This window comes from Adiantum capillus-veneris, chromosome 6 (genome assembly GCF_014529385.1).
Source record: "Adiantum capillus-veneris isolate H3 chromosome 6, ASM1452938v2, whole genome shotgun sequence".
In the NCBI taxonomy this organism is placed as follows: domain Eukaryota; kingdom Viridiplantae; phylum Streptophyta; class Polypodiopsida; order Polypodiales; family Pteridaceae; genus Adiantum; species Adiantum capillus-veneris.
Window position 1 is genome coordinate 124,749,391 of NC_140936.1, and position 6,088 is coordinate 124,755,478.

Sequence of the window (6,088 nt, forward strand, 5' to 3'; positions counted from 1 at the left end):
TTGTGAAAATGATCTTCCTCCACCTCCATGTGGGGTGGGGTGGTGGGGAGATCCCCATATGTGGTGGATGTAGGATGCGCATGCGCTCGTGTGGACCCACCCACATTGGACGGCGGGTGTGACCCCCCTCCCATGACTGCTTCCTAACGCAATCGCTCTTTCGTCCTCCTCCCGCCTCCGCCCCCAATCACATTCCAATGGGGAGCGACATCAATGGATGCCAAAACCCTCGGATCGCTAGTTTCCATTCGAGCGCGTTTCCTCGGATCGTCCCATAGTCCATAACCATCCACGTGAGCCAAGCATATACGCCGAAGCCATGCAACCGCACGCTTCAATCATGTACATGGACAGGGTAGTCGCTCGCTCAACCATCGAGTTCGTTCCGCACCAACCGGCGGACCCACGTCATCTCAATCGACCTGCACACACGACCACACACTAAATAAGAAAAAATAAAATAAGAAGAAGAATCAAGAATGTTGGTACTGACATGACTGACACTCATTAAAGATAGAGGGGACTATAAGGTAAAGAGGTGGGTATAAGAGGTCATCCAGTTGGCATAACCTTAATGGCACATCAGAGCTTTTCGCGATAATATACGTGGTAATAGGGGCGGGAAAAGACGCGGTAAAATTTATAGGAAAGTTTTTTATATAAAGGGGGCACCTACGTGCCCCCGCCAAAATGAATGCCAAAAATTCAAAAACGAGCTCCTTCTCTATGCGGGCCTGTTTCCCTCTCCATCTCCAAGCTCTCTCTCCTTCTCCCTCTCCATCTCCAAGCTCTATTACTCTCTTCATCTCCATCCCCACCATATCCAAGCGATTGAGGTCACGACTGTAAGTGCTCGAACTCTCTCTCTCTTTCTTCTCGTTCTTCTACACACACACACACACACACACAAACACATACACACACACATTGCACACACACACACATGCACACACACACATTGTACATAGGCACGCACACACACTAATTCGTGCACAATCACACACTAATGCAAGCATTAGTGTGTGCATGCATTATACACACACTAATGCTTGCATTAGTGTGTGATTGTGCACAAATTAGTGTGTTTTCACACACTATTTTGTGCACAATCACACACTAATGTCTGCATTAGTGCGTGCATGCGTTACAAGCACACACCAATGCTTGCATTAGTGTGTGCAAGCATTATACACACACACTAATGCTTGGTGTGTGATTGTGCACAAATTAGTGTGTGCATGCATTATACACACACACACACACTAATGCTTGAATTAGTGTGTGATTGTGCACAAATTAGTGTGTTTTCACACACTATTTTGTGCACAATCACACACTAATGCCCGCATTAGTGTGTGCATGCATTAGTGTGTTTCCACACACTAATTTGTGCCCAAGCACACACTAATGTAAGCATTAGTGTGTGTATACCTCTCTAGACACACTAATGCTTGCACACACACACTAATGCATGCACAAGCACACACTATTGTGAGCATTGGTGTGTGAAAAAATTGCACACACTAATGCTTGCATTAGTGTGTGCTTATGCACAAATTAGTGTGCGAAAACACACTAATACATGCACACACACACTAATGCGAGCATTAGTGTGTGCATGTAGCGCATGCACACACTAATGCTCGCATTAGTGTGTGTGTGTGTGTGCATGCATTAGTGTGTTTTCGCACACTAATTTGTGCATAAGCACACACTAATGCATGCATTAGTGTGTGCATGCGTTACAAGCACACACTAACGCTTGCATTAGTGTGTGCTTGGGCATGCATTAGTGTGTTTTCACACTAATTCTTGCCCAAGCACACACTAACGCTTGCATTAGTGTGTGCTTGGGCATGCATTAGTGTGTTTTCACACTAATGCTTGCCTAAGCACACACTAATGCAAGCATTAGTGTGCATGCGTTACAAGCATACCAAAACATACCTCCATGTGGGTGTGCGATGATGTTGATTGAAACCCCAATGGTCACCGAGAAGCCCAACGGTAGATTAAGGTCCAACACACACACACTAGATTAATTTCTTTGCCACACACTAACGCACACACACAATAGATTAATTAGAAGCACACACACACACACTCACACACACACACACACACACACACTAAATGGATGCAAAAAAAATAAGCACACAAACCATTTCTTAAATAGGAGATAAAAGGAATCCTATGCAAGGAGGAATCCTATGCAATAAAGAATCTCACTTTGACTAGAATCCAATGTTAATTAGGGTCCCTTTTTTTTTGTGAAATTGTAGGATATGGCATCCTCTTCCACGCCGGCTATCGATCCATAGAGGAATTTCTTGCCGAGGGCCTCTCTTACGAGGACGCTTGTGATACTTACTACTCGCAGTCTTCCTCCCACCAGTCACAATCCACCTTCGGCTTTCGATGGTTCCAAGATGCAGTACACGACCCCGACCTCGAGAGGGCATACCTCGCCCATGCAAAGTGGCTATCCTCGCAGCAAAGTCTTTTAGGGCGGTACACACCCGCACAGTTGGCTGCCTATGGGCTCTCACCGCTTGCGACATCGGACGCCGTCACTCCGATCGTGCAGAGTGTGCCTCCCACAGCGCCTCCCTCCACCTTACCCTTGACTTTCCCGTCACCCGCACCTCCCTCCACCTTGCATTCGCAGCGATCCACGCCCGCATCGTCAAGTTATCCTTCGCCTACACCACCCAGCGGTTCGGGCTCGGGCCAGCGCTCTTTGGGTGGCCAGCGCTCTTCCCGTAGTGGTGGCTCATGCTCTCGTCGAGGTAGTGGCTCGTGCTATTTTGGTGGTGGAGGGGGCAGTGCTATAGATTCACCTCCTCTTACACCCCGACCTCCTTGCTCACCCCTTGGAGCTCCACATGAGGATGAGGACCGCAATGCGCCCGCCCCGGACGCTCGTGGCTACTACTATTATATACATCGAGGGGGGGAGGTGGATCTAGGTTCCTCTTTGGGGAGGACATTTCGAGGGCACCTTAACCAATTGATCCACTCAACATACCAAGATTGCTTTAAATCTTTCAAAGATCAGGACCCAGCCGACTTGACGTACATTCACCCGACATTGCTCATGCGGTTCCCTAATCCGGAAGTGGAAGAGTTCTCCAGGCAGTGGCTCGAGGAGTACGTCAAGAATTTCTTGAAAAATAAGAAGTCCAGTGTGCGGAGGGCGGCAAAGCGAACATTTGAATGTGAGGGTCACAACTATCGCCCTGGAAATGTTCACGACGAAGAGTGGGAGAAAGCCCAGGGCGAGCTGGAGGACGAGAGAGCCGCAGGTGCTAGGGCGCACACTCGGCAGGTGGAGGCGAGGGCGCAGCAAACGCCCACGCATTACGGCTCGGGCGGAAAAGCAGCATGGAAAGATAAATTTGTGAGTGCGTGTATTTTCATTTAAATTGATTTAATTTGTGGTAATAAGGTTAGGTTTGTGATACTTTTTAATTGATATATAGAAAAATATTACTATGACCCGCCCAAGCCGAGAGATCCAGAGATACAGAGAGAGCCACTCCGAATATCAGACATGGTGCTGGCTGTATGAAAACAACAAAATCAATCGCGAAGAATTTGAAAATGCATGTCGTACACTATAGCCTATAAGTGTGAACTTTTTTTTAAAATGAGTGCATGCAGAATTATGTATCCATTTGTATTAATTAAAGGTTTTGTTGTTTTTTTCTTTTCCAGAGTTAGGGAGTCCCTCGAGAGGTCCAAGGATCCGAGTAGCTCAATCCTCCGAGTGTTTTTGGGCCCGTCTTCTTTTGGCCACAGTTGTATAGCCCCCATGTATCGCCTATTTGGGCAATTTTGTAATATTCAATATTATTAAGCACTTGATTTTGGACCAAAGTCTTCTTTTGGCCACAGTTGTATAGCCGCCATGCATCGCCTATTTGGGCAATTTTGTAATGAACAGTTTCTCCAATATAATTAAACATTTGATTTTGGCCCAAATTTTTTGTGCAATGAAATTGTTTTTTATTTATTTATTAAATGTATAGGAAAAAAAAGGTAAGAACAAACTCTCTCCCGAAGAGCTTGAGCGTTATCGTAAGGATAACCGGTGTTTCAAGTGCGGCGAACAAGGACATGCGTACCGCGCTTGTCCCCAAAAGAACAACCGCCAAGATCCTCTTAGAGCTTCCTTGGTTGAAATCCAAGAGGAGGAGACTCATCAAACTTACCACAAAGGATCTACTCTATGCCATGCTTGGGGAAAGGTAAGAGAACATGATGCTTTTATTCTCTTTGACCCTGGTTCTACTCACAATTTTATATCTATAGAGTTAGCCACCAAGCTAGGCATACAATCCTATGAGATGGGAGATGTCCTACCCGCAGACAGTGCCTTCAAGGGGCAAAAAGCTTCAGTCACTCCCTTAATCGAGAAATTGAGGCTTCATGTCCAAGGCTATGTGGACAGAGGACTTCTTTATCTCTCCTCTCAAGCATGAGGATGTAATCGTAGGGGCACCATGGTTTGACCGCCTGGCTGCCGATGTTAAATTTCCTGAAAGGAGAATCTCCTTTAAGTTCAGGGAAAAAGACATGTATATAGATGCTAAGGAAATGGGAAACACTATCCCCATTGTACATACACCAGCTTTCAACAAGTCAATAAAGAGCTCTATTTCAGTGTACATGATTTTTGTTAAAGACTCTCAAAATAAACCTAATGCTTTAACAAAAGAAAATAAAGCAACCAAAAGGAATTAGAGTTATCCAATTTTCTCAAGGGGTTTCAAGATGTTTTTATTGACGACATCCCTTGTGAGCTACCTCCTAAACGAGGTAATGATGACCATGCAATTGAACTTCTTCCAGGAAGTTCACCGCCTAACAAACCTCCTTATAGAGTTTCTCAAGCTCAACAAGAGGAGATTATGCGGCAAGTGCATGAGTTAGTTGAGAAGGGCATGGTTAGGCCTAGCTCATCTCCATTTTGCTCACCTGTGCTATTAGTGCAAAAGAAAGACGGCACATATCGCATGTGTGTCGACTATAGAGCACTAAATAGGATCACTATCAAGAATAGGTTTCCCGTTCCATGGGTAGAAGACCTATTTGATAAGCTACAAGGATCGACCTACTTCAGTAGGATTGACCTAAAAAGTGGCTATCATCAAATAAGGATAGTTGATCAAGACATTGTAAAGACCGCATTTCGCACCACATTTGGTCTTTACGAATACATTGTCATGCCTTTTGGCTTGACCAATGCACCAGCCACATTCAACCGCTTGATGGAGAAGCTGTTCAGGCCTCATCGAACCTTCACTGGAGTGTTCTTTGATGATATTATCATCTACTCTAATTCATTGGAGGAACACAAGCAACACCTCCAGGTAATATTTCAAGTTTTAAGAGAGAATAAACTTTATGTTAATCAAAAGAAAAGTGAATTTTTCTTGCAAGAGATTCAATATTTAGGTCATATTATCTCTCAAGATGGCATCCAAATGGATCCATCTAAGTTAGAGGTAATAAAAGGATGGCCTAAACCAAGGAATCTTCATGAACTAAGAAGCTTTATAGGTATGTGTGCATACTATAGACGCTTCATAGAAAAGTTCTCACAAATTGCGGGACCATTACACGACCTAACAAAGAAAAGCGTTAGGTATACATGGTCTGATAAGGAGAACAATGCTTTCGAAAAGCTTAAAGAAAAGCTTATCTCTCAACCTGTGCTTACACTACCGGATCTCTCAAAACCATTTGAGGTCCAATGTGATGCTTGTGGTGATTGCCTCGGAGCTGTTTTGCTCCAAGAAGGGCATGCCATAGGCTATGAGAGTTGAAGGCTTGACCCTGTTGAGCAAGCTCTAGGCATATATGAAAAGGAACTCCTTGCAGTTCTACATGCCTTAGACTCATGGAAGCACTATTTATTGGGGACTCCTTTCATTCTGCGAACGGATCACTAAAGTCTTAAGTACTTCATGACGCAGACCAAGCTCTTCGACAAACAAATGAGGTGGGCAAATTTCCTTTCGCAATTTCATTTTCATATTGCTCACATTGCTGGCAAGCATAATCAAGTAGCTGATGCACTCTC